The following is a 14,160-nucleotide window of genomic DNA, read 5'->3' as shown; positions in this document are numbered from 1 at the left end:
TCTGTTCTCTGGGCAACAGCCTTCGGCTGAGGAAGGCTACGGGCTGGTCTAGGCCTTGGTCATTCACCTGGGACAGGACGGCCCCAAATCCATGCTCGGAGGCGTCCGTTTGGACCACAAACTCCTTGGAGTAGTCGGGGGCCTGGAGGACGGGGGCAGTGCACATGGCCGCTTTCAGGGCATCGAACGCCTCTTGGCAGGCAGGGGTCCACTGTACTTTCTTGGGCTGTTTCTTGGACGTGAGTCTCGTGAGGGGACCGACGAGGCTGCCGTACCCCCGGATGAATCTCCGGTAGTAGCCCGTGAGGCCCAGAAAGGCTCGGACCTCCGTTTGGGTAGTGGGGGGTTCCCAGGCTAGGATGGCGTCGATTTTGGGCTGTAGAGGGGCGACCTGGCCGCTTCCGACCTGGTACCCCAGGTAGGTTACCGAACCTTGCCCAATCTGGCACTTGCTGGCTTTCACGGTGAGGCCTGCCTGGCGCAGGGAGGTTAGCACCCTCCGGAGGAGCTGGAGGTGCTCACTCCATTCGGAACTAAAAACTGCGATATCGTCTAGATAGGCAGTGCTGAATTTTTCCAGCCCGGCCAGGACTATATTTACCAGTCGCTGGAAGGTGGCCGGGGCATTTTTCATCCCGAAGGGCATCACGCGAAAGCGATAGTGCCCATCCGGGGTGGAGAAGGCGGACCGCTCCTTGGCTCCTTCTGTGAGCGCAATTTGCCAGTAACCGCAGGTGAGATCGATGGTGCTGAGGAACCGAGCAGCCCCGAGTCGGTCAATGAGCTCGTCGGCTCGGGGAATGGGGTGGGCATCGGCTCGGGTGACTTCATTGAGTCCCCGGTAGTCCACGCAGAAGCGGAGTTCTGGGGCGACACCGGGGACAGCTGCTTTCGGGACCAGGACCACAGGGCTGGCCCAGGGACTGTCTGAGGGTTCGATCACTCCTAAGGTCAACATCTTCGAGACCTCGGCTTGAATGCAGGACCGGACCCGAGCAGGGACTCGGTAGGCTCGGTGTCTCACCGGCGGGCTGTCTCCGGTATCCACGTCATGGACACACCAGTTGGTGACTTTGGGGACCAAGGAGAAGAGGTCGGAAAACTGCCCTAGGAGCTGGCGGCAATCCTCACGTTGCTGGGAAGTGAGGGATGGGGAGAGGTTCACTCCCTCTACGGAGCCGTCCTTCTCTTTGGTGCACAGGAGATCAGGGAGGGGATCCGACTCCTCCTCGGACCCGTCATCAGTGGCCAGCAGGAGGCTCAGCTCCGTCCGCACAAAGTGGGGCTTGAGGCGGTTCACGTGGAGGACCCGGAGGGGGTCCCGTGGTGACTGGACGTCCACCAAGTACGTGACCTGGCTCTTCCGCTCAACCACTTTGAAGGGCCCGGTCCATTTATCCTGGAGGGCGCAGGGTTTCACGGGGGCCATGACCCATACCTGCTGGCCCGGCTGAAACTCGACCAGAGTGGCATTCTGGTCGTACCAGCGCTTCATCTCTTCCTGGCTCGCCTCCAGGTTGGCCTCGGCCATCTCTCGGAACTTCCTAGTCTGGTTTCGGAGGGTCAGGACGTATCGGAACACATCTCGGGGGTGGCCTCGGGGCACCGCCTCCCACCCTTCCTTGACCAGGCTGAGGGGCCCCCAGACGGGGTGCCCGTAGAGTAACTCAAAGGGGCTGAACCCCAAGGATTTCTGGGGAACTTCTCGGTAGGCGAACAGGAGGCAGGGGAGCAGGACGTCCCACTTACGCCGGAGGGGCTCTTCCAGGCCCGCGATCATCCCCTTCAGAGTCTGGTTAAACCGCTCTACCAGGCCGTTTCCTTGGGGGTGGTACGGGGTGGTGAATTTGTAGGACACTCCGCATTGTTGCCACAAGGACGTCATGTATCTGGAGATGAAGTTCGTACCGCGATCGCTCACGACCTCGCGGGGAAAACCCATACGGGAGAAGATTCCCATCAACGCCCGGCCCACCACGGGGGCTGTGACGGTGCGCAGGGGTATGGCTTCCGGGCATCGGGTGGCATGATCCACCAGGACGAGTATAAAGTGGTGCCCTTGGGAGGTTGGGGGGTCCAGAGGCCCCACGATGTCGATCCCGACCCGCTCAAAAGGGGTACTGACGACAGGGAAGGGTTGGAGGGGAGCCTTGCGCTTTCCTCCGCTCTTCCCACTGGCCTGGCACGTGGGACAGGACTTGCAGTGGACTTCTACATCTGCTTTCATTCTGGGTCAGTAGAAGTGAGTCACGAGGCGACTGTAGGTTTTGTCCTGGCCCAAGTGGCCTGGGAGTGGAACGTCGTGGGCCAAGCCCAGGAGGAGGTCTCGGAAGCGTAGGGGTACCACCAGCACCCGGGCGGATCCTAGCTCCACCGACTTCTGCTCGCTGTACAAAGGTCATTCTCCCAATACACCCGGTGCGTTCCAGTTTGGTCGCCCGCGGCCTGGGCCTCTGCCTGTTGCCGGGGCCCGACCAGGGAAGGACAGGTAGCCTGCTCTCGGCAGAACTCCTCTCGGGAGGGGCCCCCCTCGTGGCGCCACTGGGCCAATTCGGGCAGATCGCCTAACTCGGTGACCTGTGCGGAGTCGGAAGGTGGGGGTTCGTCACTGGCGACCGACCCTTCTTGTGGGGGGATGTGGGGACCCTCGGTGGGGACCATCCTATCTTCAGTGGTCGGGGCGTCATCGACTTCCCCCAGGGGGGTCAGTCGGGCCGCCATGGATCGGGTGGTGGCGCACACCCACTCAGGGAGACCCATCATCCCTAGGTGGGTCTTGCGCTTGACTTGCTTCCAGGGGGAACTTTCCAGGTCGTTCCCCAGGAGACAGTCGACTGGCTTGGAGGTTCTCACTGCGACTTTCAGTTTACCGACCACCCCTCCCCATTCAAAAGGCACCAGGGCTACTTTACACAGACTTTCCGTGTTGTCAGCGGAAATGACCGGGCAAAAGACGTTGGGGAGGACCTGGTCTTCGTTGACCAAATGACTGAGGACACCGGTGATGCTGGCCCCGGTGTCACGGAGGGCTTCTACTTGGTGGCCATTGATCGTTACGAGCTGCCCATATTTCTTCGTGTTGGAGGGCAAGAGGCTTCCAGGGACCATTTCTCTATCTCCTAAGGATACTAGGGCCATGGCTGCGGGTTCCCACTCTGCGGTCTCCTCAACCTCCTCCCCCAGTGCTACATTGGCTATCTGTCTAGCGGGGGGTGCTGCCTGGGTGGTGTGTGGGGCCATGGGGCATTCAGGGTCGTTGGCGTAATGCCCGGGCTTCTGACAACGGAAACAAATGATGGTCACCCGGTGCCCCCGTCTCAGGGGGGGGCCGGATACAGCTGGTGGGGGTGCCGGGAAAGGCGGAGGTTGGGTCTTCGGGGGACTGGACTGGGACTCTCTCTGCCCTCCCTGGTTCCCCCCCCTCTCTGGCGGGGTGGTCCCTGACTGGCTCGGGGGTACTCTCCTACAGGGCCCCGGGAGACCCGGGTGTTGGTCCAGCGATCCGCCTCGACAGCCAGCTTTCTCGGATCCGTGAGCTTGCTGTCGAGCAGATGCTGGCGCAGTTCCACAAAGCAGTTCGCAGCCAGGTGTTCCCACAACATAAGGTCGGTTAATTCTTCTAGGGTGGTTACCTTGCTGCCCTTGATCCACCCATCGAATGCGCGGCTGAAGAATTTCACATATTCCACCCAGGTGGTGCCCGGGATCTTCCTGCAGTCCCGGAACCGCTGGCGGTACATCTCCGGGGTAAGGCCGTACCTTGTGAGGAGGGCCTCTTTCATGTGGTCGTAGGAGGTCTGCATGGAGGTTGGTAGGTCGAGCAGGGTGTCTCTCCCTTCGCTCAGGAATCGTCCCCACAACCCGGCCCCCCAATCCTTCTGCGGGACCCGATGGGAGGTCATGGCGACCTCGTAGGCCCTGAACCACTGTTGAATGTCATCGTTTTTGTAATATTCTTTGACCACATCCTTGGGGATGTGGACCTTCTGCTCCGCCGGGGAGGCCGCCTCTCGGTTCCCCGGGGGCCGCGCTTCTTCGCTTTTTGCTTTTAGCTCCATTTCCTTCAAGCTGCGTTCGTGCTCCAGTTGAAGTCTCCTTCCTTCGTGTTCCCGTTGGAGTTTCTTCTCTTCTAGTTCTCCTTGCACCCGCATCTGTTCCACTGCTAGCTTTTTCTCGGCTAATTTCAACTCGCCCTCGATTTTGAGTTTGGCTAATTCGAGTTTGTGATGGCGACTTCTTTCTCTGTCTGCGAGTTCCTCTGGGGATAGGCCCCCGTCTGGTACGAAGCTTCGCACCTGGTTGCTGCTGCGTTCTCCTTGGGAGGGTCCAGCTTCGTCGGGGGGCTCCACCGCTCCTTCTGGGCGGGGGGCTCCAGAATCCACCCAAGCTTTTAGTGCCTTCTGCATATCTTCTTTGGTGTTGAGACCAGTGGTAGCGATTTTGAGTTCTTTGCAGAATTGCTTCAATTCTCTGTGTGTGTACTCCTCCAGTTGTTCCGCCTGGAACACGGTACTGGTGTCGTTTTCTGTGAGAACCACGGCGTTTCCTTCTGCCATCTTTGTCGGTAGTGCGTCAGCCGTTCACGGTACGATCTCTAGATTATGGGCCCGAATCCCGTCGCTTGCCACCAATGTTAGAAGGCGACCTCAGAGGAGCCCGGAGGGGGGCCCTGACTATCCTGAGACCAACCCACGAGGTATCGTAGCCGGGCACTGGCGGGAGACTCCTCAGGGGAGGAATCTCATATCTAGGATCATACACTCGGCACCACACGACAAAGAGACACCACACCGGGAGTTCTTAAGAATAAATCTTTATCAGATCGGAGTTGTAGGATCTTTATGATCAGCAAGGCAAATATATACAAGTGGAGCACGGGCTGTCAGAGTCTTGGAGGGGGTGTAGGAGGTAGCGGGACAGTCTTTGGGGATATGGATCAAATGCAGGAGCGCACCCGGCGCACAGCTCACAATCCTCGAGCTGGGGGATACGCTTGTCGTCGTTGGGGTCCGGCGGGACCAAGAGAGTCTGTGGGAGCCGCGAGTCACTCAGCAGGGCTCAAGTACAAGTTCGGAGGTCTTACGATCTTCAGGGAGCCGCGAGTCACTCAGCAGGTCTCAAGCACGAGTTCGGAGGTCTTACTATCTTCAGGGAGCCGCGAGTCACTCAGCAGGGCTCAAGCACGAGTTCGGAGGTCTTACTATCTTCAGGGAGCCGCGAGTCACTCAGCAGGGCTCAAGCACAAGTTCGGAGGTCTTACGATCTTCAGGGAGCCGCGAGTCACTCAGTAGGGCTCAGCTGTTTCCAAAGGCGAATCTGCCGGACAGTCCCAGAGCACCCCTTGTTATAGGACGACCCCTCTTTGATGTCCGGAGTCTGTGCAGGCAGGGGTCTTGTCACCTGGGGGTCGCTTGTCGGGGTTTCCTGCCATTGTCTTTTGATCCTTTCAGGGCCGGGTCGGGAGGAGTCCCAGACACCCAGCAGGCGTGGAGCCAGCCCTCGGGGGAGGCCGGCGGGCCGATCAAAACCCACCTTCCCAGGGAAGCTCAGAGGTGCGATGGAAACTGCTCCTCCCTCTCTCATCCCAATGGGAGCGCGATGTCCCCCAGCCGGAGTGGCGCCTCTAGGCCAGGGTCGCGCTGGGGCCGGGCGGCCATCATGGTGCCTGAAGTGGGCACGCGGGCCCGGTGTGGCCGAAAGGAGGAAGGCCACGGACAGGGAAGTCCGGGTCGGGTGTGTGTGTGTTCTGGTGGGAAGGATCGGCTAGGCCGTGGGCTCGGGGGCTGTGTGAGGTCCAGGGATCAGGTTATGTGGTGCGAGGACAGGGATGGCTATGGTACGAGGGCCGGGTCTAACACTCGAAGGTGAAAATTATTGGCAGGAATTTAATAAATTGCCTCACGGAGTGGGCCGAGGAGCGAGGCTTTAAGTCTGACCTTCAGTACGGGTTTCGTCCTGGACGGGGAGCAATAGAACAGACCTTGAACCTCTATCTTTTAACCTGCAAGTATGCCGAGGCCGAGACGGGGGCATCCATCTGGCCTTCATGGACCTTAGCTCGGCCTTTGATAGAGTCAGTCCCTCTATGCTCTGGTCAGTGATGGAACAGATGGATATTGATATTGTTTTAATTAACTTTTTGCGTGACTTTCACAATGGCCTGTCCGCCGGCGTTAGGTTTGGCCCCAATGGGGAATGTACTGAGCACTTTAAACTGCAGAGAGGGGTATGACAGGGTTGCATTTTAGCTCCTTTTCTATTTATATTTTATATCAACAGCTTAGAGCAGGTCTTGACTGTTGCGGGTGTTGATGTCCCCAGAGTTGGTGGCCGTCCCATTATATGCAAACGGCACAGTTTCAATGGCCTGCACTGCTAAAAGCCTAAATTAGCTTCTCTCCCTTTTTATTCATTTTATGAATAGTCTTGACCTATCCACTAATTTTTCTAAATCACATGTCATGAACCTCGGCCCATCAAAAATCAAAACAATGAAACTGTTTTAGATGGCCAGCACATCAGAAGGGTGGATACGTTCAAGTACCGGCGTTCAACTGGATTCTGCACTTAACTGTCATTCGCTCAATAATCAAAATGTTTCCTCTTTTAGCAGGGCTATATTTGATGTCAGGATTTTTTACCGCCAATTGGGGCGCACCCACATCCAATCGGTTCTGGAGATCTACAGGGCAAAATGTATCCCCTGAGTGTGTTATGGCAGCGGAATCTGAGGATACGGCCAGGTTGCTCCACTTCAAGTTGTAGAAAATAAGTTCTGAAAGAGTCTCCTGTGCGTTTGCCAAAGCACACCTTACGAAATTGTCCACAAAGAACTAGGTATGGATTACTTAGCTGATTGGCTTTGACTTAACCCACTAAAACTTTAGAATACGATCTGGACAAAGAAGGAGTTGGGCTTTAGTAGATTTATCCTGCAAGACAGCCTACAGCCAGACAAGCCCCTACAGATCCCATGGCTGGTGCCCGTGGCAGGTAACATGCGGGCTATAGGGAGGCCGGATATGTTTGTTAACACCACAAATATAACTCGTGCCGATGGAAAATGGGTCGAGTTGGCACTTATGGAAAAGCTCAGGTCAGTACGCGGAGATGTTGCCCAAACAAAGCACTCCATGTGACACGCCCTGTTGGTGAAAAAAGTCAGTATCAACACCGATTGCTGACCCATTTTAGGTTAAAGATATTTCACTGACTGGTCCCTTTTAATCGGGGTTGTTCCAAATACCCCTGCCCCCCTGCAACTGCGACAATGTCTTTATTAATGATACATTACATATGGTTATATTCTGCCCAAAATATAGTTAGCTGTGCAACAATTATATACGGTACAATTTTATCACTTCGTCATCTGAACCAAGTTAGGCCAGCCTTACATTTATTTACAGTTGTTGAGTTCACCTTTTACCTGCTCTTTTCTGGTGGGCTTTCTGGTGGGAGTTTTAAAACATGTATGACTATGATACTGTTATTTTATATATTGTTTTTAAATTAAATGATTCGTCTTTTGTGAATTTATCTATAAAATCGAATAAAGAATATTATGATGATGGTGAATCGGGCGTTCACTTTTAACATTGGAAGGAGCTGTCACTACAAGTCAGAAGGCTACTTCATTGAGCACAATGGCAATATGTGAACTTTACTTTCTGCATCGTAGAATCTTCATTGATGGTTGTAAACGCTTCAATAATTCCATGCTGCATGTGTGAATTACAGAGCATTTTCCATAAATATATTGCCTTGAATTAAAACACAGGATGCTAGTGTCCATATGATGAGCAACACTCTTTAGTGTCATATCCATATATAATCGCAGAAAAAGCTCTTCAACACCCCATCAGAGGTAGCAAGCGCTATATAAATGCAAACCTTTTTCCCTCTTCCATCCCTTCACTATCCTTCTCAATCCATATAACTGACTAACATATCCACCACTAAAATTACTTTCATATTTCAATATACTAATTCACCACTAATCCTTTGTGGGTTCCTGAGTAGCGTCCTACTCGCCCAAAAAGCGCTTCGATGCCTTGTCAAGGGTAGAAAGCGCTATATAATGCAATTATACAATACAGTTCAATGGTTGTACAATATTTAAGTCAGCCGAATCTACACACCTTTTTCAATAGTTGTACAAGACTTTGCGTAGCCCTGAGTGGCTCGATAAGTCTGGAATAAGGCAAAGAGCGTAAATCGCTGTGTTGCCTTACTCTGCTGTGGGAAGGCGTTCCATGGGTGCCGCGTGGGTGTTCCCAGATTTACCCGAACTGATAGACCTGGGACTGCGCCAAAAAGATACGCTTCTCAGGTGAGGCATAGCAACGGGAAATATCTGTATTTCTCCTCATTTCTTCCTCTCTCTATGGGTGCTGTATATTCTGCACCACACATAGAAAGAGGAATAGGCCTCTCAGGATTGTTTTTGTGCAGGAAGGCGCCCCTCCTGCCCAAAAGAAATTCCTGCATGCCATGCAGGCACCCGTGCACCATGTGGCGAGGGCAGCTGTGTTGTTGCTAGGCTGCCAAGTGGGTGCCAGTGCTGCACAACGGCAGGAATGTGTGATATTGCCATAAATAAGTCACATTCCTACCCTTTCCCTGTAAGGCAGCGCCGCGCAGCAAGGTGACTTGCTGCGCTGTACTGCGCGACATTCTAGTAAATAGGCCCCTGCTGTCTTGATGCTCTGCTCCAGGCCTACCTGCCTTCAGAAGGACATGCCTTCCTGCACTGTGCCCTGCTCCAAAACTCCATAAATGAGGCCTATAGAAAGAGGTAAGAGTGAGGAGACATAAAGATGTTTCTCCTTCTTACGCCTGCCCTGGGGAGGTGTAAAATTGTGATGCATTCCCAGGTTTATTTGTAATCTGGAAATGCTTTAAAAAGGATAGGAGTTGTGTGGGAGCACCCCCCGCAGCACCCATGGAGCGCCTCCAGTGCGGAGCGAGGCGACGCAGCGATTTGCACTCCGTTGCCGTACACGAAATGTGCCTGTGCATGGATTCATAAATCTGACTCCGAGCCCTGCGTCACGCGTGGGCCACTTTTCTTGGTGCAAACGTGATGCAATGCTCTCATAAATATGCCCCAAAGTCACTATCGCGGCTGCCGTGTCCAGTTCAGACGGTGACAGCTCAAACCCTGGACTCTAGTACTCACGAGTCCCTCTGTGCGCAAAAATCCAAAGACAGGCTTATGAAAGAGCAGCTGATTTACTGGAATCCTAAAAGAAATAGCTGAATATGTTCCAAAGCAGTGAATGTTTCCCTCAGGGGAATAGCTTGGGCAGTGGGATTGAGGGGATTCCCGACAGTCGCGCTGTCAGATCATGATAACATACATTATCCGAGAAGCACGGCCTGAGGGAGCCTTAAGGGCAGTGGAAAGGGAGAGCAGCGCTGATTGTTAGGGTTACTTAAAACACAGTATGTAGTCAAATAATCAACAGTTTTAAGAACTTTAAGCAGAGAAGAGAGAGTGTGTGTGTGTGTGTGCGTGTGTTTGTGTGTGTTGATACACACGTGCGTGCATGCGTGTGTGTTTTTTTTGTCTGTGTGTGTTTGTAAAAATCCCATGTGAAATCTGGCAGACACCTCACCATTCCCAACTGGAAGCACCTGCACCCAACTATGTGCTTGAGAATACATTAACACCCCAAACAGCCTCCCTGAAGCTAGAGCCCTGGTGGTCCTTTCACTTCAGTTTCACTGGTGAGGAGCTGCTCCTCGGAGCACACTGTGCCTTCGGAGTCTCAGCTCCACCTCTAGAAAGCTAGAGGGGCCGGAGTGTGGGAGAAGCTTTAGGAGTCCTGGTAGCTGGAAAGAGCCAGGAGAATAAGGTGGTATCCCGCTACAAATACTGAACAGCAGGTCCGCATACAACCCGGGCATATTTACTATTATTTCATGCGACATGGCACAGAAGGGATCTTGCTGTGCTGCGTTACATGAAAGTAAGAGCGCAGGAATCCCCCATACTATCAAAGATTTGGAGCATTTCTGCTCTCTCATTACACTAACGCGCTGTGTGCAGCCTAGCACCAATGCGAGCACTCGTGCACCCTCACCGTGGTGCAAGGGTGCCTCCGTTACAGGCAGGACTGTTTCCTGCACAGAAATGCTCCTTAGAGACATATTCCTCTTTCTGTGTGTGCTGCAGAATGCAAGGCCTGTGCAAACTGAGCAGTAGCACTGCTGACTCAGCGCTTGAGCCTACAAGACCTGTGTAATGTGAGTGAGTGATAGTTCTACTATCTAGCACCTAAGTATGCAAAATATGTGATCCATGAGCGATGCTGTTACAGCTGCATTTCCAAAATACACATAACCTGAAGTTTAACTATCAGAGATTTGAACCTATAAATCTATGTACCCTGGGGTAATATTCTCCTGTCTGAGGAGTGAGTCTGCAGGATATCTGTAACCTGAGCGATATCATAACAACGAAAGGGGCAAAATCTTCAAGGTTTCTATACCCTGAGAGATCACTGCTACGGTACCAGCTGTGCCCGAAACAGCTGAGTAATGTGAGTGACAGTTCTGCTGTCATAGCAACTACTGTTGTATCTGTGTAACCTTAGCAACATCCCTGCGGCTGTAAACTGCTGCTGCAACCCTACCCTGCCAACAGAGGAACATACCTCACTCTCCCCAAACTTATTTATTCTAAAAGGAATGTATACGTCTGATATGTATCTAACTCTGCCCCAGCCCCACCTACCTTCACAGGAACACACCAACCTCACATGTGACTCACTCAGCCCAACCTCAGCAACCTTCACAGGAACACACCAACCTCATGTGACTCACTCTGCCCAGCCCTACCTGTGTCTGCGCCTTCTTTCTATGACCCATGAAGTGACGTTTGCCTGAGCTCTGAAGTGACGTTTGCCTGACCTCTGAAGTGACGTTTGCCTGACCTCTGAAGTGACGTTTGCCTGACCTCTGAAATGACGTTTGCCTGACCTCTGAAGTGACGTTTGCCTGACCTATTTGTCCAATATGTCACATTCCTGTCGTTTTCCCATGCGCTGATGCCGTTTCGGCAGCCTAGCGCCAGTGCCGGCATGCTTGCACCATGGTGCAAGGGTGCCTGTGTTGCATGCAGGATTGTTTTTGTGCAGGAAGGGGCACCTCACTGCACAAAAAAAATCCGGGGAGTCTTTTTCCTCTTTGTATGTGTGCTGCACATAGAAAGAGGAAACAATTTGGAGAAATTGAGATATCCCTCCTCGTTACGCCTCCCCTTGGGATGCTGTATCTTTTTGTCACATTCTCAGGTTTACAGGGTCTTGAAAATCTGGGAATGTGTCATAAATCATGGGAGTTGCGTGGGATCGCCTACTCAAGGCACAATAACGCAATGGAGCAATTTGCGCCGCATTGAATCACTCAAAGTGGCTTTGCGTGACTTCAAAAGTATGACTTACGGTTTGCGTCGCTCTTGCTCCCGGTTGTGGGTCATAAATAGGCCTCTTAGTGCAGCCTGGTGACAAGCACGCTCACACAGGTATCTGGCCACCCATTGGCTGCTGGTGGCCGCATCTGGCTACTAACATGTGCTAAGAGGTGAACATGTCCAGGAAGAATTACTGCTCCAGGCCGATGGACCCGTGAAGGACTTAAGGGGGAAGCGTAAAAAAATCTTTCATATCTAAATGTATAAACAAGATGAAAGTCATGTTGCCCCCAGTGTCTTATTCTTTCTATGGAGGCATGCAACGTTTCAGGCACTGATCCAAAGAAGAGGGTACTTCAGCAGGGCACAGAAAGGCCGGAGAAACATGCACAAGCTTCGAGCTCTTCTTGGATCCTGGGAGTGAGACCCACATCTCATACCCATATACCGTCGGCTGCTTCTGTGCAGGCCTGCTTATTAATGCAAAGAGGTAAACGCGACATTGTGTGCATCAGACAGACTCTTCTTCTGGAGGCAGTGGGAATCATTCCTTGGGACATAACACTTTGAATCCCATCTCCCTTCCCTAAACATCCTTTGTTTTACCTCTGAAGTTGCACCCTCTGTGTCGACGTGTGTTAAAATGTGAAAATAGTGACACAATAGCCCCAGACGGCGCCGCTTAATGCCGCATAATGTGCCTTTTCTTGTGGCATCTGAGGTCCACCTTGCAGCATAATTCGTCCTCCCATTGCTGCATGGTGCCAGTGGTTATGGCCACAAGGAGCACAGAAAGATGCCTGAGTTCTCTCACTGTGCCTGAAGCCGGAACAGTTTGAGTGACAGTCACCATGGCATGAGCTCACCTGACTCACAGACACACAGACAGACAGACGCACCCCCAACCCTGTAGCTTAGATTGAGTGACAGTCGCTAGCATGTGCTCACCTGAATAACACTCACAAACACACTCATACCTTAGATAGAGTAAAAGTTACCATGACATGTGCTCACTGACCCACACACACACAGACACACCCACACACGCGCACACAGACCTCATAGCACGAGTGGATGTATTAACCTTTCTCTCACTAGCAACACCCATCTACGACCCCGAAGCGCTAGTCCTGCACAGCACGTGCACATTCCAGTCTCCCAGTGACCTCACTGCTTGTTAAGGAGCTGCTACACCCCCTCACACCCCCTCCCCCCGTGGGTGCTGCCACTAGACACCAACACAGGGAAGCCGAGTCTGGTGGCTCAGGGGACTAATGCGCCCACTGCAGGGGCCTGTGTTCGACCTCATGGTCACAGGTTCAAATCCCGGCGGGTCCACTCAGCCTTTCATCCATCTGAGGTCGATAAAATGAGTACCCTGGAGTTGGGTAACAACTCCAGGGTACTCATCTGTTATTCAGCACAAACATATCCTTCTGGGTGTGCTTACAAATACACATGTTATGTGATGTGATGCTGGGATAAATTGTGAGCTCTCCAAGACTCTGAACTCAACCCCAGCTTACTCTAAACCCCAGCACATGCCGCCCAGCTTCAAAGGGACCACCCCAAGCACTGGGGGGGGGGGGGTGTCCATGGATAGTACAAGAACTAGTCACGAGCCTGAGGCCTTAGCCCCAGGACCGCATCGGCCACTAAGTGCCAGAGGCGGGTAGTCCAGACAGTGCTTCTTATGACAAGCAATACCCCTTGAGGTAGGAACCAGTTTTTGCAGTGGCGGATGGTGACATCAAAATACAGTAGGGCGGGTGCTACATTAAAACACACATACATTAAACTATTACAAAAAAACACATTAAAATAAACATCTATGAAAGAAATAATAAAAGTTACTTACCTTATCCTGCAGCATGTCCTCCATGCTCTCAGTCCCTGAGTCCAGACGCCTCAGAGCGCTAGGTGACGTCACACAGCAGCATGAGTGAAGCGTCTGGATTGGATGGAGTAGGGCACTGGTTGGGGAGGTTTCATTGATCGCGTGTCGGGCTGCGATAGGAAGTTAGCCGGCCAAAACAACATGCACACTTCCAACGAAGGGGCCACTCCTCATTGCTGCCAATCAGCAGCAATGACGCACTAGCCCCGCCCCCACACTCCGTTCAGCAGAGAGCAACAACAAATAAAATGGTAAAATAATCATTTATTTCAATTTTATTTTTCACTCTCTGCAGCACTGTGGTGGGGCTAACACTCCTCCGCCTCTATGGAACCGCCGCTGAGTTTTTAGAGTTTTTTTTATATATTGCAAACGCCACCCGAAGGTATTGGAGCACTTTTCATAAGCACAAGGAACATTACACAAAGACACATTAATTTTCCTGTTTTTTAGGCCCGGGAGATTAAGTGATTTCCTCAGAATCACAGCATGTTGAGGCCTTTGCTGTACTCGAACCTGGTTCCCCAGTTAGAAAGTCGGACGGTCTGGCCGTTACACCATACACTCTCCTCTCTACTAGGCGCAGCGCACTGAACTGCAAGCCCCTCCCACTTTTTAGCCTTTTACTTGTTATGTGGATTTGTATAGCGCACTAATCACACAAGAGCTGGTATCCAGGCGCTGGGGCAGGTGTCTAGGTGTGAGGTATCCAAGGTGCTTCTACGAAGAGCCAGGTCTTCAGCTTCTTGCGTGAACTCAAGGAGTGAGGAGGAGGCTCTGGTGTGTTGAGTGAGGTCGCTCCACGTGGGTGTGATGTAGGAGAATGAGCGACCTCCTGCTGTGCGTT

General features: G+C 52.6%; 1 long non-coding RNA gene across 1 annotated transcript in view; it reads right to left on the bottom strand.

Annotated features, from left to right (window-relative positions):
* LOC146859447 (uncharacterized) overlaps positions 1 to 13,342 on the bottom strand; it is a 57,937-nt gene extending 44,595 nt beyond the window's left edge. Inside the window, exon 1 of the long non-coding RNA XR_014980116.1 lies at positions 13,275 to 13,342. This is a non-coding gene — a long non-coding RNA (uncharacterized LOC146859447). The remainder of the gene's footprint in view (positions 1 to 13,274) is intronic.
* Positions 13,343 to 14,160: the final 818 nt, after the last annotated feature.

Source organism: Triturus cristatus, chromosome 3_2 (genome assembly GCF_964204655.1).
Source record: "Triturus cristatus chromosome 3_2, aTriCri1.1, whole genome shotgun sequence".
NCBI lineage: Eukaryota > Metazoa > Chordata > Amphibia > Caudata > Salamandridae > Triturus > Triturus cristatus.
This window is presented reverse-complemented; position numbering and strand designations above follow the sequence as displayed.